Source organism: Bufo bufo, chromosome 3, assembly GCF_905171765.1.
Source record: "Bufo bufo chromosome 3, aBufBuf1.1, whole genome shotgun sequence".
Classification (NCBI taxonomy): domain Eukaryota; kingdom Metazoa; phylum Chordata; class Amphibia; order Anura; family Bufonidae; genus Bufo; species Bufo bufo.
The window spans coordinates 336,865,348-336,888,600 of NC_053391.1; positions in this window are offsets into that span (position 1 = coordinate 336,865,348).

Consider the following 23,253-nt stretch of genomic DNA (forward strand, 5'->3'; position numbering starts at 1 on the left):
AAATAAAACGTGATTAAAAAGAATGAAATTATACTAATAATAAATGATTTAACAATGTAATTTTATGGATAAAAAAAAAAAAAAAAAAAATTAAATAAAAAATGGAATATATATATTACGATAAAGGTATAAAAAAAATATAAATAAATAAATAAATAAAATAAAAAATATCCAGGGTAGATGTACACGATGTTAGCAGTTCATGAGACTTTCTTCTAGTCCAGCTGGGTTGGTTGCCGTGAGGGCGGTATTAGTATACTGGTGCCACATGGTTTGTACGAAGCAGGGCTGCCCCTTGTTGAGTGGATATGGCGGAATCAGTAGTCGCAGGCATAACTAGATGGTAAGCCAGTAGCGGATAACCAGGTCCGTTCGTAGACATCGCTCAGGGGGAGCCTTGATATAACACCATTCATGGAGTTACACTGTTAAACTGCAGCCTTTCATTCCCCGTTCGGATCTAGGTTGTGATGCGGGTCAGACCCACTGACAGGTCCTCTTGACAGGACTTCACAGGTCGGCATGGTGACCCTCCAAGAATTATTTGCATGTATCGTTTCATTGTATGGTAGGCGATACCGGTATAGTTAGGGAGTATTTAGTTTGGATAGTCACGTCCCGTCTCCTTCAGCCTTCTGTTCTGGCTGATTGATATTTTCTCCAAGGTGTTTGTCTCTTCATTTAAGGCCGCACTGCGCGGGGGGTTGTTATTCCAGAATTTTTGTATGGGGTAATAGTACTCAGGATTGGGGTCCATCTATACATGTCGACCCAGTTAATATAAAGGGGTGGGTACCTCCCCTCCGCCTGGTTTCAATCCGGCTGGTCGGTTCGTTTGGTATTCTGTAATGACTTCACGCATGGTGGGGCTCAAATTGTTTTTCCCTTTAGGTTAGGTTTTCCCCAGGCGGTTTGACAATTTGTGGGTGATTTGGGCCGGCGCTTGGGGCGCCCGGGGGGGTGTGTACCCGGACTGGTTTGTTCGGGTACGGTAAAATAAAATAAATCTGGTTGCATTTATTATCTATGCCAGTCTGGATAGGCACAACCCTGTTCTCTATATAGAGCTTTGAGGATACAATTCTGATTACTCCTACTGGGACACAGCTTTTATCATCTCCACTGGGACTCACCCATATGATATGGGCTTATTACACTGGGACTTTAATTGTGAGAAACATCTAGGTCTCCAGGAAAATCGAGTATTCATCGATTAAGGATATTGTTTTGTTAGTTGCTTTTTAATTTTATGCATGTATCTTACCTTCTCCAGAGCAAGGGGTGGCTCTCTTCGTCCAGAGCACCTAGCGTGATCACTCACAGTGAGCCACCCGTTTACTCTTTCCAAGTGCACTATGGTTTGACAATTTACCTTGGTCTTTAAAAAAAATAAAAAATAATAATAATAATAATAACAAAAAAGAAAATACTTTTTGGATGAAATATAACTATTCTGTGTCTAGTTGTGCGATCCTCTTTTGCGTGTTGTGGCTCGGGCTAATTGTTTTTTCTTTCAGATTTGTGGCGTTTAGCGGTTCGATGGCTGGCTTTCGTATACCTTCTGTGCGGTGCGGAGAGAGGAACAGAGGCTGGTGGGCGCTCTTTGGTTTTTCGAGAGGTGGGAGTCTTTTGGACAGGGATCCTGGAATTCTAATGGTCATAACTCCTTCCAGAGGTGGTTGGTATAGAGTTCCGCCGGAGGCGCGGTGATGCTGGTGACCCGCGCTGTGGTAATGCACCTTTGTCTATTCCAGAGCTCTGGACCTCATGTGTCCTGACATATGATTATCCCTTTCTCACCCACCTCCTCAGGCAGAGTGTCCCATAGTCTCACTGCTCTTACCGTAAATAATCCTCTTCTATGTTGTGAAAATACATTCTTACCTCCAGACACAGAGAATGTTCCCCTTGTCACAGTCCTGGGGATAAATAGATGAGGGGAGTGATCTCTGTACTGACCCCTGATATATTTATACACAGTTATTAGATCTCGCCTTAGTCGTCTTTTTTCTACAGTGAATAAACCTTATTTTGCCAATCTTCCAGGGTACTGTAGTTGCCCCATTCCAGTCATTACTTTAGTTGCCCTCGTCTGAGCCCAGAGCTGTACACAGTACTCCATGTGTGGTCTGACTAGTGATTTGAAAAGTGGTTGGACTATGCTCTCATCACGGGCCTTATTGGCCTTGGTTTTTAATGGGACCTGATGGTGTCTTCCTTTTGGGTGTTAATTTGGACAATTCCTTTTCTGGCCTGTACGTGAGCTAAAACAGACTCGGTTATGCTGGGTGGTGGTCGGAGCCCCGTTGGGAGAACGGGCCTCCTCCGTGGCGGCATTTGAGTACAGCGGAGATATGGTGGTAGCAGATGGAGTAACTGCCCGCTGGGAGTCCAGCGGTTGGCAGACAGCTCTGATGATTACGGTTTAACTTGCCCTCTGGGAGTCCAGCCTTTGGCATACCGTTCCGATATTATGGTTTATTAAGGTTTGCCGCTTTAATAAAGAAGCTGTGGCCGATCACCATCCAGCAATAAAGTGATACAGTTGTCGTGTCTTTTGTTATGGGTCAAGGTTGGGTAAAGGGGCCAAGGGTGAGTTAAAGGTGGTACCCCCTCCCTCTGTTACCCTGGATACCAGCAGTCTGGAAAGCGCCTGACTGTATAAGGAGGGTGCTTAGGGACTGATGGTCCTCCCCCTCCCCCATTTTCCCCTTAGGGCTATTTAGGAATCTGGCCCCGTCTCAGTAATGGTTAAGTAGGTTGCAGATTAGGGTCATTGAGGGTTAATCACTGGGGAACCTCCTTAGACAGGATGGGGGCGGTGCAGGAAATCCTGAAGGTCACATATACCTTCTCTCTGTCCTGGTCACTTCCTCTTGCAAGTGGAAGCAGATTGGCCCTCCCTCCCTCCCTTTGCGGTTATTCTTGGGAGGCGGGTCGAAGTGCACGGTTCTGTTCAGTTATGGATACTTGGTTATTCTGTTTTGTTTTTCTATTTTTAAGAGACCCTGCTGGGAGTCCAGCGGTTTTGGATATTGCTCCGATGATTACGGCTTTGGAGAGCTGCGAATTTTGGTCGAGTTTATATATAAAGTGAAAAAAAAAAAAGAAGTCACAGCTGGCGGCATTTGAGTACAGCGGAGATATGGTGGTAGCAGATGGAGTAACTGCCCGCAGCTCTGATGATTACGGTTTAACTTGCCCGCTGGGAGTCCAGCCTTTGGCATACCGTTCCGATATTATGGTTTATTAAGGTTTGCCGCTTTAATAAAGAAGCTGTGGCCGATCACCATCCAGCAATAAAGTGATACAGTTGTCGTGTCTTTTGTTATGGGTCAAGGTTGGGTAAAGGGGCCAAGGGTGAGTTAAAGGTGGTACCCCCTCCCTCTGTTACCCTGGATACCAGCAGTCACACTGGGAGAGGGAACTGGGAAGAAATTTCTCAGAAGCTGATTCGCAGTATATATTGTCCAATGAATGTGGATTCTCCAGATGTGTCTGCTTCCAGGAAAATTAATCTAAGACTATCACTCAATGGTATAAAACCCCAGCGTTCCTTTTCTCTTTAGGCCGGTCACCCAGTGATAGATGCTGGAGATGCGACAGAGAGAAGGGGACTATGCGTCATGTATGGTGGACATGCCCATTGATCCCAAAATATTGGAAGGATATACAAGATTCCATTAATACTATTTGTTCCACCTCTATAACACTAACTCTGAAATGGTCCTCTTGTGGATATCCCTCCCAACCTTTAAACCCTCCAGGCATGACCTCCCCACACAAATGATAGCTGCAGCTAAGATTCTTATTCCCACTAAATGGAGGGACACATCAACTCCCATCTTGCATATCTGGAAATAAAAAATGCAACAAGTCAATAGAATGAAGGAGCTGGCTGGATAGGAAAACAATAATATACATGATTATCTTAGGGTGTGGCAACCTTGGAGTGATTTCCAGGGATGAGGCATGAAGATTTATTTTTCTATGCCTTTCATTCCCTCTTTTTGCTCTTTTATATCATCACCCCACCGTCATACCCACAGCGCAATAGCTCACAGATTAGAAATGCATTATGGCAGCACTTCCCAGACAGTGCGCCATCATCACTCTAGCAATTTATTACATCTGACATTTCACCAGATGTTCTTGGTTTTCTTGGTTATATATGTTTAATTTGTTTTGTCATGGTAGTAACATGGGTATTTTACTTTGTTTTAATTCCTTACGCTTTTGTTGGACATTAGCTAAACCTCAGTTGATCATATCAGGTCCCGAGTATGATCAAACTAAGGTTATAATAATCTCTAACAGGGACATGTACAAACCGGATTCCAAAAAAGTTGGGACACTATACAAATTGTGAATAAAAACTGAATGCAATGATGTGGAGGTGCCAACTTCTAATATTTTATTCAGAATAGAACATAAATCACGGAACAAAAGTTCAAACTGAGAAAATGTACCATTTTAAGGGAAAAATATGTTGAATCAGAATTTCATGGTGTCAACAAATCCCCAAAAAGTTGGAACAAGGCCATTTTCACCACTGTGTGGCATCTCCCCTTCTGCTTACAACACTCAACAGACGTCTGGGGACCGAGGAGACCAGTTTCTCAAGTTTAGAAATAGGAATGCTCTCCCATTCTTGTCTAATACAGGCCTCTAACTGTTCAATCGTCTTGGGCCTTCTTTAATGCACCTTCCTCTTTATGATGCGCCAAATGTTCTCTATAGGTGAAAGATCTGGACTGCAGATGTCAAGAGGGTGTCAAGAACCACGCCTGACTCCGCTATACCCGGGGTCAGGAAGTCACAGCGGTTGGCTGCGCGCTCTATGTAAGATAGGGCTGTTTACTTATGGTAGCTTTCTGAGTTTGCTTTGCAACCCTTTTTGGCTCACTCAGGGATCCGTAGCTCCTTCTCCTCAGCTGTTCCTTGTCCAGCACTCCCAACCTCCTTATATTCCCCTCTCACACTTCTCTGGTTGCCAGATATAGAGCTTCCTGCCTGGACTTCTATTCTGACCCTCTGGAGCTGTGTTGCTGCGTTCTCTGGTAGTTGGTCCAGAACGTTACCCTCCGGATCCCTGTTGGACCTTTGTGGTCTGCTGAGGTCGCCCACCTGGGTGTATGTGTTTGTCTGTATTGTCTGTCCTCTTCCTGGTGTTTCCCTCTTAGTGTCAGTGGTGCGGACTAGCGATCCCACCGGCCCGTTCACTATCTAGGGCTCATTCTAGGGAAAGCCAGGGTTTAGGCACGTGATCGCCTCACGGGTGAGGAACCCGTCTAGGGACGTCAGGGCAGTCAGGTGCCAGACGCAAGGTGAGTCAGGGGTCACCACCTTTCCCTCTCCCTTGGGCAGGACTTTCCCTTTTCCCTCCCTGTGTGTGACGCCGGTCATTACAGCAGACTGGCAGTACCCGGATCCTTCTCCTACGCAGCCATGATGTTGTGATTGATGCAGAATGTGGTCTAGCATTATCTTGTTGAAAAATGCAGGGTCTTCCCTGAAAGAGATGACGTCTGGATGGGAGTATATGTTGTTCTAGAACCTGAATATATTTTTCTGCATTGATGGTGCCTTTCCAGACATGCAAGCTGCCCATGCCACACGCACTCATGCAACCCTATACCATCAGAGATGCAGGCTTCTGAACTGAGCGTTGATAACAACTTGGGTTGTCCTTGTCCTCTTTGGTCCGGATGACATGGCGTCCCAGATTTCCAAAAAGAACTTTGAATCGTGACTCGTCTGACCACAGAACAGTCTTCCATTTTGCCACACTCCATTTTAAATGATCCCTGGCCCAGTGAAAACGCCTGAGCTTGTGGATCTTGCTTAGAAATGGCTTCTTCTTTGCACTGTAGAGTTTCAGCTGGCAACGGCGGATGGCACGGTGGATTGTGTTCACTGACAATGGTTTCTGGAAGTATTCCTGAGCCCATTCTGTGATTTCCTTTACAGTAGCATTCCTGTTTGTGGTGCAGTGTCGTTTAAGGGCCCGGAGATCACGGGCATCCAGTATGGTTTTATGGCCTTGACCCTTACGCACACACAGAGATTGTTCCAGATTCTCTGAATCTTCGAATGATGTTATGCACAGTTGATGATGATAGATGCAAAGTCTTTGCAATTTTTTTGCTGGGTAACACCTTTCTGATATTGCTCCACTATCTTTCTGTGCAACATTGTGGGAATTGGTGATCCTCTACCCATCTTGGCTTCTGAGAGACACTGCCACTCTGAGAAGCTCTTTTTATACCCAATCATGTTGCCAATTGACCTAATTAGTGTTAATTGGTCTTCCAGCTCTTCGTTATGCTCAAATTTACTTTTTTCCAGCCTTATTGCTACTTGTCCCAACTTTTTGGGGATTTGTTGACACAGTGGAATTTTGAATCAACGTATTTTTCCTTTAAAATGATACATTTACTCGGATTAAACGTTTGATCTGTCATCTACGTTCTATTACAAATAAAATATTGACATTTGCCATCTCCACATCATTGCATTCAGTTTTTATTCACAATTTGTTTAGTGTCCCAACTTTTTTGGAATCCGGTTTGTACCATCTTTACCACCTGATGATGACTAAGAACTCCATGGTACTAATATGATATCAAATGCTTCGATATTGGAGTTGTCTGCCTTCATTGTGCGAATCTGACAGTTTGTATGGGTACTGTACAATGCAACAGTTTGTTATTGGTCCATGTATTCTTTACAATATAAAGAGAATATACAAAAAAATACTAAGAGGGCATTACAGGGAGTATTATAACTATTGGGGCACTATAGAGGGGCATTAGATAGTAACCATTGGGGCACTATAGGGGTCAGTAGACGTTAACCCCTAGGAATCGTATTTGGGACATTATATCTACCAGGGACACTATAGAGGGGATTTATTACTGCTGAGTGCACTATGGTGGCCATTTTTATTGGGCACAATATGGTGGGCACTAGTCTATCACTAACAGGGTCACTCTTGGGGAGCAGTATCATTATTGGGGCATTACTACTAACCTACCCTAGTAGAGAATTATTGCTATTGATAGAAATTGTATACTTGTATATTATAGAACTTGTATATTATTATAGGGGAACTAATCTGTATGGCAGTATAATCTCTGCGGTATATCATTTGGGATCATTGGGGAGAACAGCGGGCACATTGTTGGGGGCAGCAGCAGGATAATGTTATTAGGGCAGCAGGGTGAGGAGGAGGATGATAATAGAAAAAAATGAACCTGAGATGTCTTTTTTGGTAAACTCTGCAGAGATGAGACATGGTTGAAAGAAGTTGTCATGGGCTGAATCGAGTAGATGAGGAAAGAAAATATCTATTTAAGAGGTGACATCATCTATGAGGCACTGGGTGTAATAGGTATGTAATGTTGTATAGTGCAGTATGTTTTGTAGCGCTGCATGTAATGTCCATCCAGCAAGTAAAAAGGTAAAATATGTTTTTTAAGCTAAGCCATGTGTGTGGGGAGGGGTGGTACAGGACAGATTCTTTGACAATATGTCATATATGCATCATGGTTTGGCCCTAGATCTTTTCCATATTTTTGAGGCATGTTTCACTATTGATAGAATACAATTATAAACATATGAATCCCTCCTTGACTCCTTTCCCAGTTATAAACCCATAACAGTAAAATCCAACTCCACCCTCCTCATGCAGAGTAATCACTGCTGGATGCAACGGCAACGTCCAATGTCCAGGTAATCCAGGAACCACAACATGAAATAAGAAGATGACAGCATCCAATCTTCTTAGAGAATTTCTTCTTTATTCAATAAAATGCAACATTTCAACCCCTGAGAGGTTTTGCCAAGCATATTTCGTCATTTGCATGCAAACAATATATACCATAGTTGTTAAAGAGCATCTGTCAGCAGATTTGTACATATGAAACTAGCTGACTCGTGGCATGTGCACTTGGCAGCTGAAGGCATCTGTGTTGGTCTCATGTTCATATGTGCCCTCATTTCTGAGAAAAATGATGTTTTAATATATGCAAATGAGCCTCTAGAAGCGACGGGGTTGTTGGCTTTACACCTAGAGGCTCTTCCCTCTCTGCGATTGCCGCACCTTCTACACTTAGATTGACTTTAGGAAAAATCAGGGCCAGGCATGATGACATTTACACTGCCTGGAAATGTCATTTAAAATGGAGAGGGCATGGCAGTTACAGAAACAGCTGAGCCTCTAGTTGTAATGGCAACACCCTCGTTGCTCCTAGAGGCTGATTTGCTTATATTAAAACTTTATTTTTCTCTGCAATGCAGGCACATATAAACATGGCACCAACATAGGTGCCTTTAGCTGCCAAGCGCAAATGCAACACACCAGTTTCATAGGTAAAATACTGACAACAGATGCCCTTTAATAAGTAAACCAATCACATGTGGGTGACACCCAACAATCTGTAAATTATATCTATACCACCTACGATCTGTAGCAATATTTCCAAGAGAGATGTAAATCTATAGCATCAGGCTTACTTAATAGTGTCGATCGAGCACCTAAGTGCTCGGGTGTCCGGGTGCTCGGGTCCAACACCTCGGGAATGCTCAGGTGCTCTTAGCACCCGAGCACAATAGAAGTCAATGGGAGAAACCGAGCATTAAACCAGGTACCCCCTGCTCTGAAGAAGGGAGGGTGTCTGGTTCATAGGAAAAGGTCAGAAATTGATGGAAACACCATCAAAATGGTTTGGGAACAGCATGGGGAGGATGTCTGGATGCATCTTGGACTCCCAGGTCGCTGCTGGGAACGATGTTGTCCGAGTAGTATGCCACTTTTACAGACCGACAATAATACGCACAAAACCGAAGATAAAATTTATTTTAGATGAAAATTTGTTAGGAAACATTCTTTCCTGTATATTTACTTGTATATGAGTGCAAGTGCTGTCAAAAATTACAAGAAAGAGGCACTCAGATACAACCTATATATCACATAATGGAGGGCCTCATTTACACTGTGGTACAATTGTTCAGGTAGTGGGACTCCTACATTAATAAAGCCTATGCACTAAGTGAAAGGGCTTCCAAAAATTACAAGGATCTGACACTCCAATACACCCTTTATTACACATAAAGGATTGCATCATAGACCCTTGAAAAATTATGATTGATGGTCTACTGGTGACCCTCAAAAACATTAGGAGCAAGGGCCTGCTGGTGACCCTCTAAAACATTACGGGCGAGGGCCTGCTGCTGAGCTGACTCTCTAAAACATTATGGGCGAGTGCCTGCTGCTTAGCTAACCATAGAAAAAATTGTTGCCGAGGGCCTGCTGGTGATCTGACCCTGTAAAACATTATGGTTGAGGGCCTGCTGGTGAGCTGACCCTCAAAAACATTATATGCGAGGGCCTGCAGGTGATCTGACCCTCTAAAAGATTGTAGGTGAGGGCCTGCTGGTGAGCTGACCCTCTAAAACATTATATGCGAGGGCCTGCAGGTGAGCTGACCCTCTAAAAGATTGTTGGTTAGGGCCTGCTGGTGAGCTGACCCTTTAAAACAGTGTATTCAGTACATTATAAAAAACACATTTAAAGTGCCTTTATGTTCAGCCGCTTTCCTCTGGTGGAGTAGAGAAGTCAGGGGCAATCCAGGCCTTGTTAATTTTTTTAAGAGTCAAACTGTCAGCATTTTCGGTTGAAAGGCCGATGTGCTTATCAGTTATTATGCCCCCAGCAGCACTAAATACCCGCTCTGAAAAAACGCTGGTGGCAGGGCAGGCATGCACCTCCAAGGCGTAGAGCGCCAGTTCGTGCCACATGTCCAGCTTGGACACCCATTAGTTGTAAGGCACAGAGGGATCATTGAGGACGCTGACACGGTCTGCTACGTACTCCTTCACCATCTTCCCAAATTTTTCCCTCCTTGCGACACTAGGCCGCGCATCAGGGTGAGGATGCTGGCGGGGTGTCATGAAACTGTCCCAGGCTTTGGAGAGTGCTCCCCTGCCTCTATTGAAACTGCTGTGTGTTCCCCTCGTCTCCCCTCCTCGGTAGCCCAAGGAACTACGTACTTTGCCGCCAGCGTTGTCAGCTGGAAATTTTTGGAGTAATTTTTCCACAAGGACCTTCTGGTATTGCACCATTTTCCTCATCCTCTCCACCACAGGAATGAGAGATGAGATGAGAAGTTCTCTTTGTAGTGGGGGTCGAGAAGGTTGAACAACCAGTAATCTATGTTGTCCAAAATACTTAAAGTGTGTGGGTCACGGGAAAGGCAGCCTAACAAAGTCAGCCATGTGTGCCAGAATCCCAACAAGCAAAACTTCGCTATCGTCATCAGGAGGCTGACTCTCAATCTCCTCATCCTCCTTCTCCTCTTGTGCCCATCCACGCTGAACATATGGAATTAAACTTGCATGGGTAATACGCTCTGTAGCGGATGCCACTGTCTCCTGCTCCTTCTCCTCCTCCTCATCAACCAATTTACTCTGAGAAGACAAACTTAGAATGGTCTGGCTATCATCCTGTGTAATATCTTCCCCCATTTCCACCTCTTCCACATGCAAAGCATCGTCCTTAATTGTGAGCAGCGAGCGTTTGAGTTAGAGGTGGGGAGAATCCATTTTTTTTTTACTCTGAATCCAAAAAGGTTCTCGAATATATTGAATCTTTCGAATTTCGAATCCTGTTATGGAGAGGGATCTGTGGATGACACTGATGGGGGGGGGATCTGTGGATGACACTGTTATGGAGGCATTTGTGGATGACACTGTTATGGAGGGGAGTCTGTGGATGACACTGTTATGGAGGCATCTGTGGATAACACTGTTATGGAAGGGGATCTGTGGATGACACTGTTATGGAGGGGGATCTATGGATGACACTGTTATGGAGGGGGATCTGTGGATGAAACTGTTATGGAGGGGGATCTGTGGATGACAATGTTATGGAGGGGGTCTGTGGATGACACTGTTATGGAGGGGGATCTGTGGATGACAGTTATGGAGGGATCTGTGGATAAAACTATTATGGAGGGGGATCTGTGGATGACACTGCTACGGGGGATCTGTGGATGACACTGCTATGGGGGGATTCTGTGGATGACACTGTTATGGAGGGGGATCTGTAAATGACACTGATATGTAGGGGGATCTGTGGAGTGTGGATGACACATACCGTATATAGCATCTTAGGCTATATGTGTCTTCCACAGATCCACCCCATGACAGTGTCATCCACAGATCTCCCCCCACCATAACAGTGTCATCCACAGATCCCCCTCCTTATAACAGTGTCATCCACAGATCCCACCCCATAACAGTGTCATCCACAGATCCCCCTGCCTATAACAGTGTCATGCACAGACCCCCCCCACCATAACAGTGTTATCCACAGATCCCACCCCATAACAGTATCATCCACAGATCCCCCTCCCTGCCACTCACAGGAGTGTACATTTGACAGTCACATTTCTAAACTGTAATCCATATCCTGCAGTAACTTTAACTTTAAATAAGCAGCCGCTCATCGCTACTAGTACCTTACACCACTCCTCAGCTAGCTTCGGTAACAGGACCAGGTTACAGTCTACAGGCAGTGCACGGGCGGCGCTCACAGTGACGTCACACGCCTGCGCCGCCTAGAGGGACGCACTGCCTGTTAGTTGTTACAGAGTGAGCGCTGATTTAAAGTTAAAGTTACTGCAGGACTATGTCAGAGGATACCGATTCAGTTTAGAAGAAATGTACACTCCTGTGAGCGGTCAAAATGAATGGGGGCACATTTCAGTTGGGGGGGCACTTGGGGGGGCACAGCGTGATGTAGGGGGGCAGTGGCCCCCTCTGGCCCCCCCATGGCGACGCCACTGGGGAAGTAGCAGGCGTCTCGGGAGGCACGAGGGCGTGGCGCAGGGACGTGACGTTGCGGCGGGATTCGTCGGATTCGAATTTCGTAAATTACGTCGTGATTCGAGTCCATGAATCACACAAATCCAGCAAATTTCGAGGGATTTGATGGATTCGTCGTCCCTCCTCTAGTTTGAGTAGACACAGAAGTGGGATGAAAATAGCGTTATCGCTGCTCACCATCTGTGTAGTTTCTTAATAACTCACAGAGGTCAGACATCCATGCCCACTCCTTGCTTGTGAAGAGCGGAAGCTGACTGGAAAGGTGACGACCATGTTGCAGCTGGTATTTCACTACTGCCCTCTGCTGCTCACAAAGCCTGTCCAACATGTGTAACGTGGAGTTCCAGCGCGTGCTCACATCGCACAACAGTCGGTGAGCTGGCAATTGTAAGCGCTGCTGCAGCGTTGACAGACCGGCGAAAGCTGTTGATGACTTGCGGAAATAGGCACACACACCGCACACCTTCCCCAGTAGCTCAGGCAAATTGGAGTAGGTTTTGAGAAACTGCGGGACTGCGTAACGAGGGAAGGCTGCAGACATCAGGCTGCGAAAGGCCTCCGTGTCCAAAACCCTAAATGGCAACATTTCCAGGGCCAGCAATTTGGAAAGTTGCGCATTTAGTGCTATGGCTTGTGGGTGGGTGGCTGGGTATTTGAGCTTGCATTCATAAGCTTGGGGTAAGGACATTTGTACGCTGCGCTGGGACACGGAAGTGGATGTGGTCGCTGATGGTGCTTGCGAAGGTCCAGGTGCAGGGCGGGAGGCATCTGGGCCTGCGCCTTCAACAGGGGATTGGCCAGCACGTAAAACAGGGGAAGAGGAGGCAGTGGTGTGACCCGCAGACACAGATTGTGGACCCAGGCGTTTGGCCCACCTATTACAGTGCTTTGATGTCATATGGCGGATCATGCTAGTGGTGGTGAGGTTGCTAGTGTTCACGCCCCTTCTCATTTTTGTATGGCACAGGTTGCAAATTACAATTCTTTTGTCGTCCCCACTTTCCTCAAAAAAGCGGCAGACTGCGGAACACCTACCCCTTGGCAAGGGAAATTGCCGCAAGGGTGTGCTTCAGGGAACAGTTGTGGGGCCTGTTTGGTGTGGCTCGCCTTCTCCCTTTTGCCCCCGCAATGCCTCTTCCAGGCTGTTGCGGTTCTGCGGATCATTCCCCCTCTGTACTGCTGTTCTCGCTCGGCTTATCACCTTCCCAGGTTGGGTCAGTGACTTCATCGTCCAACACCTCCTCTTCCACTTCCTCACTCTGGTCATCCTCCTGACTTGGTGACCTAACAACAACCTCAGTTATTGACAACTGTGTCTCATCCTCATCATCAACCTTGTGAAACACTAATTGCCATTCCCCACCGCCATCTCCTTATGACTGTGGATGCTCAAGAGTTTGGGAATCAGGGCACAAGATCTCTTGTCCCTCTTCAAGCGGGTTTGACGAGAGGCCCAAATGAAGGAATGGCGCTGAAAAGAGGTCCTCGAAATATCCGAGTGTTGGATCCCCTGTTTGGCAAGACTCTCCATGGTGGGAGGAAGGAGGATCAGGGTGAGAATCGTGTTGACCAGACTCTTGGCTACTGAGACTGGACTTGGTGTAAATACCGCAGATAATGTCGCTGATGTCAGCAGCTGCAAATGTCACAGGTATTTTGGATGTGGAAACGCTACACAGAAGAAATACCACAGATAATGTCGCTGATGTCACCAGCAGCTAATATAAAATTACAGGGAATGTCACAGGTATTTGGGATGTGGAAACTTTACACAGGAGATGTACCCCAGGTAATGTCACTGTCTGCAGCGGACACAGTCTACAGAAAAAGTACACTGGATGTCACAGATATTTTTAGGATGCGCACACGTTACACAGGAGATGTAGCGTAGATAATGTTGCTGTCTGCAGCGGCCTAACTATTGCTGCTGCCACACACAACAATAGTCCTTAAATGGACTTTTGGGTCTCTGACAAGTTTTTCAACTTAAAAAAAATAAAATTCACTCCCTACACTATCTTTCCCTTCTTCAGCACAGCTCTCCCGACTAACACTGAGCTGAACACGTGTCATCGGGTGCTATATAGCACCCGATGAGGCGTTTCGGCCAGTCAATCACTGTAATGCCAGTAACCATCATGGCTACGGCATTACAGTGAAGGGCAGTACTCACCTGCACGTTTATTGGCTGTGTAGCAGCCAACAAACGTGCGGGGAGGAGACTCGAGCATGCTCGATCAACATTATTACTTACCTATCTCCAGAACTCCTATTGTAATGAATAGACCGGTGGCATGCATTTCTGCCCAGCTGCTGCATTCATTTCAGGGGGTTTCCATAGAGTAAAGGGCATGCATTTTCTTGATCAGTGGAAGTCCCATTAGTAGTACCCCCACCGATCGAATAATTTTCCCCTATCCATAGGATGGGGCTAACTTCCTGTAACTGAATTAACCCTTTATGTTGGTCTTTATGAGATTTAGAGGGGTTGATTTGGTACTAGGCTCTGGAGTTGTGCAGCATGATCCAATGTGCAACATTCAGTAGCACAGTTCTCATCATGGGATGGCTGTCACCTATATGGTGATACTACCTCACGTTGGGCTCTTAGGTGGGATGAAGACCTGTATTATATTTTATACTTTCCTCCTTTGTCTAACTATAACATCTTTATGTGATATATATTTGTTAAGAGATATTATGATGTGTTCTAGATCATTATGTTGTAAAGTTGTGAAATATGTACATTGAGCCTACCTCATAGTACCTAGGACAGGGACACCTTATGGGTGTCCTTGACTGTGATGTGCTGATGTGTGGAGATGTTAGCTGTACCATAAAAGGATACGGAGCATGTCTCAACGCACCTACAGATGTGGTCAATAACGGCCTAGTGAGGGCACCCTGTACCTTTTAATTGAAAGAGTTTTGGACAGTCCTATTTATATCGAGCACTTATAGAGGTGTTCAAGTTTAATGTAATGTGTTCTAATAATTTTTCATATTGTGTAGTCGTGACATTGGAAAGTGCATCCACATTCCATTTATGTAATTATTAGTCAATAATTGATTGAAACTGGGTTCTTTTATTGGTGTGACTATTATTGGTAGGGCATCATGTTTATTTGGCAATGTTACATGCAATAGATTCCTGCACACGCTGAGATTGTGGAATAGGTATCATGAAGCTGTGATGAGCGGGATTCTAATGCACATGGGCCTTGACTCACTGTTGGTAATATGACACCTTGGTTATGATTATTTATGATGTTATGTATTTCCATTTCTTTTTGAGATAGTGTTACAGAGTGTGGGTGATACAGATATATTTTACAGATCGGTGGATGTCATCGGTTCATTAATTAACGGCTATGGTCTATATTGTTTGCGTACACATGATGACATATGATTGGCGAAGACCCATAGGGGTTGAAATATAGCATTTTCTGTGTTGGAACATGTATGAAATAAAGAAGAAATTTGTCAGCACAGTAGACAGAAAACATACAGACAATGAGCCCTGACTGGAACCCAGCAAGTCTGCAACTGGTTGACGTTCCGTGCTCTGTTAAGTGCAAGACAAACTGTGGCAAAATTTAAAAAAAAATTCCAATTCCATCCCATTTGGAATTTTCTTCCAGCTTCCCACTACATCATGTGCCAAATTATATGGTGTGATTAGAAAATACAACTTGTCCCACAAAAAACAAGCCCTCATATGGCCTCATATAGTGAACCACCTCATATGGTGAACCAAAAAAATAAATAAATGTATGGTTTCGGTAATGCAGGGAATAAAAAAAAATAATTCAAAAACGGAAATTTTCTTTTGAGATCTGACATTTATAACCCCAATCAGCAGAATGAAGGGGGTCATTGTTTCTTGCCCCATTAATAGTCAGGAACAACTTTGTGGCTACTTTGTCCAAATGATTAGTGGGATCCACATTTGACCCCCTCCCCGTGTTGACCTATTCTTAGAATAGGTAGTCATTGCTTTTTTCGCTAACCATTTGTTTGAGGAATACTTTTACAATTTGCAGTACTTTCTAAAATATGCATCTATTTTTAACTTTGAAAAGAATTGGCTTCAATGTCGTTTCTGTGTTCGTACTTTTGCCCTTTAACTCTTTGTTGCCATGACATGTACTTTGCTTCAGGCTTGCTGTCAGACTCTTGTTTCTGTAGTGAAATTCAGTGACTTGGACACACACTCCTAGGTTCTTCTCTTGTGGCTTCTTACTTATGAGCTTCTCAGTCTGATTAAGAGCCTGCCGGCTAGATAGTTAGAAGTCCTACAGACAGGGACTTTGTAGTTAGCTGTTGAAAGACATGTGCAGAAGAATTGCAGTTATCAAAGACAAGACTCTTCTTTGTACCCCTGTGTATTCTTACATAAGGCTTTTCTTGTTGAAATTTGAGAAAATTTCCTTTGGTGAACAAGTGAATGTTATATTCAGTGTCGAACTGTATCATATGATATAGTTTTAATAGCTTGTATGTTTATAAGCTATCAGTGCTTTCTATCATAAGTTACCCTTCTGGACATTTTGAAAGTGCAATAGCAATAGGGGGCATTTTCTCTACAGCTTTATCTTGATAATATACAAAAAAAGAGAACTGGTACAGATAACGGTATTATTTTAAAGTAATATCTTGCAATTTTATTATTGAACCTTTTGATAAGGTGGTCTGCATTAAAAGATGGAAATAGTAAGTAGTGATAAGTGAAGATGTTGACATTTTATTTAGATTTGATTCAGATCCATACAAATTTAACCCAAATCAAAGGTGCTCCAGTTGCCCTGAAAAGCTGTAGATGACTTTTTTGAGACTCCTTGGACTGTAGCAACTAATTTCAAGCTCTTTACCGTCAAGTCAACATTAGTAATCTTAAAGTGTCAGCGACATATATGACAACAAGAAAACGAATGGCTGGTGGTGGTAACAAACAGCCTCCTTAAAGGGGTTTTCCAAGTTATTTTTACTGATGACCTATCCTGAGGATAGTTCATCAGTATCAGATCGGCGGAGGTCCAACACCTGGCAACCCCGACGATCAGCTGTTTGAAGAGAAGGCAGCGCTTCATCCCAGCACAGCCATCTAGTGTTGGGCGAGCATGCTCGGCCGAACACAATTTTTACTGGCAGGTATGTACTGGCATTCACTGTAATGCCATAGCCATGTTGGCTACTTGCATTACAGTGATTGGCTGGCCGGAACGCGTCATCGGGTGCTATATAGCACCCGATGACATGTGTTCGGCTCAGTCTTAGTCAGGGAGAGCTGGAAAGCAGAAGGGAGAGATAGTGTAGGGAGTGAAATAGGAATATTTAAATTTTTATACTTGTTATAGACCCAAAACTCATTTTAAGGACTATTATGTGTGGCAGCAATATATATTTTTAGCGCAACTTGTGCTAAATTGCTAAAACTTGTTAGAGACCGAAAAGTACTTTTAAGGATTATTGTGTGTGGCAGCAATATATATTTTTAGTGCAACCTGCACTAGATTGCTAAAACTTGTTAGAGACCCAAAAATCCTTTTAAGGACTATAGTTGTATCTGGCAGCAATATATATTTTTAGCGCAACCTGCGCTAAATAGCTTGCAATTGTTTGGCCGCTACAGACAGCGACATTATCTGCACTACATCTCCTGTCTAACTTGTGCGCAGCCTAAAAATATCTGTGACATCCAGTGTACTTTTTCCGTAGACGGTGTCTGCTGCGGACAGTTACATTACCTGCGTATGGTTCCCCCTGCAGCAGCACACAGACTACCAATCCTCCAATATGTACCGGACACCCACCCCTGAAGCCAAGGATCCGACCGAGATAGAATTACCCTACTATATCCACACAGACTGGAACGGAATTTTTGCGGCTTTTTTTCAAACCACTCATTTCCCGCCCTCGTGGGACGCCGCGAGCGGACTTGGTGAGTATAGAGAGGCTTTTTTTCATCCACCTCCTGCGCAACGGAACCCAGCAACCAAGGCAATGTTTTCAACATAACGGGTAAGGCTATAATGTGTTTCTCTATGTAACTGATGATATTATATCGTTGCAAACACTACACCAAATGTTACTTAATATTGTGACTGCACAAAGAAGAATCTGCACTGTCTAACAACAAACACACAGTGCAAAGAATATGATCCCTGAAATCACACTGCAGCCATATACCGTATTTACCCATAAGCAGGAGGACTATTTGCCAAACATCAGATACTGCTTCCAAGCAAATAAACAGGAGGGAATGAAAATATCGATGCAGGCAACACTTTAGACTCAAACAACTGCACGTTTACTGCCAAAATAAAGTACGTTAAAAACACTTTATTTCATTTTATTAAAAATAAATCTCCACAAATATAGGCTGATAGGGTAAACTGGAACTATTCAGACCAATAATTATGCTGGTTCCTAAATTGACCCTATATGACTTGATTCTATTATATTATAGTGGCCGTAGCTATATTGCCGGCAGGCTCGTTGTTTGCTGCACGCACGCCATCAGAGGCGTGCAGCGTCTATAATATAATCAAGTCATATATAGTCAGCATATAGATCAAGTATACTGGCGTGATTGCTGCGTACCCACCATCAGGGTCGCAGTGTATAGTCTCGGCCGGACACTTAGATCAATGCTCCTGATGAATTACCGACAGAAGTCTGAAGGGAAACGCGTCGAGCATTAGCACTGCAGGATATATTTGATACATGCAGGCTGACTCTCTTCCCGTTACTTGGGCCCCAATAGGGAACATTCCTCCTGCATATTGGTCCTATACAGAAATAGGGTATGCACTGTCTATAGGGACTGCAGCCCTGAGGGACTGCTGCAGATATACTCTTAGAATTGCAACAGGAGTGTTCCTTTGTTTTCCATACTCCTATACACAATAAGGAGTTCTTGTGGTAGGGTCAATTTAGGAACCAGCATAATTATTGGTCTGAATCAGTTCTAGTTTACCCTATCAGCCTATATTTGTGGAGATTACTTTTTAATAAAATGAAATAAAGTGTTTTTAACGTACTTTATTTAGGCAGTAAACAGTATTTACCTAGTACGTCCATTTACTATCATATAACAGTTAATCAGCTCAAACAACTGCACGCACGAGCTTCCTACTCCAAGATAGGACTTTTCAGAGACACTTGGATTACCCAATTCTGGATCCAACCTTGAACATTTTATCTACCACTCTTGAATATATCATTTTTGTTCATTACTCATAATTTTATTTTTATTTTTATCCTTATTACTCTACATCCATTCCCTATTTTTTATATATCCTGAATTATATTTTTATACTTCATCATAATAAATATCTTTTTTAAGTATACTGTGTCATACATTGGTATTTATTCACACCTATACTGTATTTACCCATCGTTTCGCGGCGAACTTTGCGTGTTCACGATTCGCCGAACATGCGAACATATGGAGGTATTTGCGCCCGCCATATTCTTTTACATTGTGAAGAACTTTGACCCATGACACATCCATCAGGTGGTACAGGACAGCCAATTGAGACGTTTCAGCACATGGACATACCCCCTAACTTATAAATAAACCTGATCTGGCCGCCATTTTACATTCAGTGTTTTGCTAGTTGTAACGGACCGTTTCAGCAGACAAGGGGTTAAAATCCGTTCAGGCGATGAGCCCCTTTCTGAAAGACAGGCACAGCTACTGCAGGATACACCAAACTCCCGAACTGCTATCTATAGGTGTGATACACAGAGGGGTGAGATATACTTATAATATACTTTTATAATGAGTCAAACACACATAGATCTATATAGTGATCACCTAGAAGTCAGAGGGCTAGGGGCTAGGGGCTTACTAGGGCCATTTTTATATAGGGTAAGGTTCCGGACGGGGTCGCTCTTATCAGGGTGGGTGGTCTGTGGCTAGGCTATCAGGGCCAGAATAGCACCACCTTGTAGGGCAATATCAGGGACAGTTCTTTGCCCACCCTGTCCTTCAACACCACATCATCATCTAGCCCAGGGATGGATGTTTTTTGCTTTCCCTCCTGTAAATTCATCAATGTGCACTGGAACCCCCCGTATTGTGGTAGGACATATGGTTTCTGATTTGGTGCCGCCGAGCACCTGATTTAGTGCCGCCAAGCACTTGTTATTGCCTACCACATCTATGCTTTTTGCTTAAAGGGGTTCTGCACTTTGTTTTAACTGATGATCTATCCTCTGGATAGATCATCAGCATCTGATCGGCGGGGGTCCGACACTCGGGACCCCCGCGATCAGCTTTTTGAGAAGGCAGCGGCGCTTCAGCAGCGCCGCGGCCTTCTCGCTGTTTGCTGCTGGCCCAGTGACGTCACGACTAGTATCAACTAGCATGGGCGGGGCTAAGCTCTGTTCACTTGAATGGAGCTTAGCCCCGCCCACGCTAGTTGATACTAGTCGTGACGTCACTGGGCCGGCGGTAAACAGTGAGAAGCTGTGCCGCTGCTGGAGTGCCGCTGCCTTCTCAAACAGCTGATCGGCGGGGGTCCTGGGTGTCGGACCCCCGCCGATCAGATGCTGATGATCTATCCAGAGGATAGATCATCAGTTAAAACAAAGTGCAGAACCCCTTTAACTTTAATAATTAAATTTATTTTCATTTTAAGGGATATTTTTTCCATTCACACGTCCGCAAAATGGGTCTGCAAAATTGCGGAATGGGTGCAGACCCATTCATGTTCAATGGGGCCGAAATGTGCTGTCCGCATCCGCATTTGCGGATCCGCATCCGCATTTGCGAATCCGCACTTCCGCATCTGTGCTTCCGTTTCCGCAAAAAAATAGAACATGTCCTATTCTTGTCCGCAATTGCAGACAAGATTAGGCATTTTCTATTATAGTGCCGGAGATGTGCGGTCCACAAATTGCGGAATGCACATTTCCTGTGTCCGTGTTTTGCGGATCCGCAAAACACTTACGGACGTGTGAATGGACCTGGTCTTTTTTAGCTTTCACACGCACAACCAGTTCTCTTCCAAAACCACCTACCCTGTGTTCATCAGTGGTAGTTGGTGACCAGTGGCAGCCGGCCCACCTATATCTAATAGATTTCCAGTATTGCAGCAGAACTGCACACAACTGCCGCACAATTCAAATGCACTATAATATACTTTCTAACATAGAAAGTATATTATAACATTGTACACAAAGGCAATCCATTAGAATATACATACAGATAAAATGTAACCTTTAATAATGTTAATATGAGGGTCCATTCACACGTCCATAAGTGTTTTGCGGACACGGCAATGAGCATTCTGCAATTGGCGGACCGCACATCGCCGGCACTATAATAGAAAATGCCTAATCTTGTCTGCAATTGCGGACAAGAATAGGACATATTCTATTTTTTTGCGGAAACGGAAGCACAGATGCGGAAGTGCGGATCCGCAAATGAGGTTGGGGACAGCACATTCCGGCCCCATTGAAAATTAATAGGGCTGCACGGATGCGGACCCATTTTGCAGACATGTGAATGGAAAAGATATCCCTCAAAATGAAATTAAATTATTAGAGTTAAGCAAAAAGCATAGCTGTGGTAGGCAATAACAAGTGCTCGGCGGCACTAAATCAGGTGCTCGGCGGCACCAAATCAGAAACCATATGTCCTACCACAATCCGGGGGGTTCCAGTGCACATCCATGAATCCAGGAGGGAAAGCAAAAAACATCTATCCCTGGGCTAGATGATGATGTGGTATTGAAGGACAGGGTGGGCAAAGAACTGTCCCTGATATTGCCCTACAGGGGGGTGCTATTTTGGCCCTGATAGCCTAACCACAGTATAAGTCAGAGCGGAAGAAGAAAAAAGAGGGTTAATCACTAGACCTTCTAAATGAGGGTCCGAGAAAAACTTTTGCAGGGCGCCAAAGGAGGGCAGAAATAGGAATGGAAATCTAATAGATATAGGTGGGCCGGCTGCCACTGGTCACCAACTACCACTGATGAACACAGGGTAGGTGGTTTTGGAAGAGAACTGGTTGTGCGTGTGAACGCTAAAAAAGACCAGGTAGATGGCGCCAAAGACCCTTAGATACGGATAAGGGATAAGAGTGGAACTCTTTAGGTACCCTAGGTGTTGACACACTTGTGAATAGGTGTGTGCCCAAAAGGTATATGGAACTACGTGTTAAAATAACGTGTTAAAATAAGTGATATCATATAAAGATGACCACGTATAAGTGTAAACAATGTATATAAAAAATCATATGTATTGAAAATCATATGTATTAGAAATGACTCACTTCACCCAGGAGGGTAATGTGGGATAAAGATCAAGACACCCACACCACACCTCCTGCGCCTGGGTCGCCCGTAGAGATGTCAGATACGGATCCAAAACACACTCAGGAGTCTTATCCTTTTTCTTTCTCTTTATTCCAAAGCCAGGGTGGGGGAAGTGGACGGCTCAACGCGTTTCGGGGCCTCTGTATGGGTTCCCTTCATCAGGAGCAGGTACCTAGCCCCTAGGCCCCTGACTTCCAGGTGATCACTATATAGATCTATGTGTGTTTGACTCATTATAAAAGTATATTATAAGTAGAGTTGAGCGAACACCTGGATGTTCGGGTTCGACGAGTTCGGCCGAACTTTCGAAAAATGTTCGGGTTCGGGATCCGAACTCGACCCGAACTTCATCCCGAACCCGAACCCCATAGAAGTCAATGGGGACCCGAACTTTTGGGCACTAAAAAGGCTGTAAAACACACCCGGAAAGGGCTAGAGGGCTGCAAAAGGCAGCAAAATGTAGTTAAATCCCCTGCAAACAAATGTAGATAGGGAAATGATGAGTTAACATAAAATAAATAAAAATTAAACAATATTAATTGGAGTGAGGTCCCATAGCACAGAATCAGGCTTCAAGTCACCCACCAATGGAGAAGGTCACTTACTATTATTTTGACCACAGCACCCAGACAAAGGAGAGAGCTCCCACAGCAGAGAACCAGGCATCATATCACCCACCACAGGAGTAGGCCACCATTTAGTTACTTTGACCCCTACACCCAGACGGAGGAGAGAGGTTACACAGCAGAGAATCAGGCATTTAGATCACCCACCACAGGAGTAGGCCACCATTGAATCAGACCCCGGCAACCATGTCAGATGGCACAAGCATAAGCTTTATATCAATCAGCACAGGAGAAGGCGACTTTGACAGACTTTGACCCCTACACCCGGACGGAGGAGAGAGGTTTCAAAGCAGAGAATCAGGCATTTAGATCACCCACCACAGGAGTAGGCCCCAATTTAATGGGACCCCGGCAACCATGTCAGATGGCACAACCATCAGCTTCATATCAATCAGCACAGGAGAAGGCGA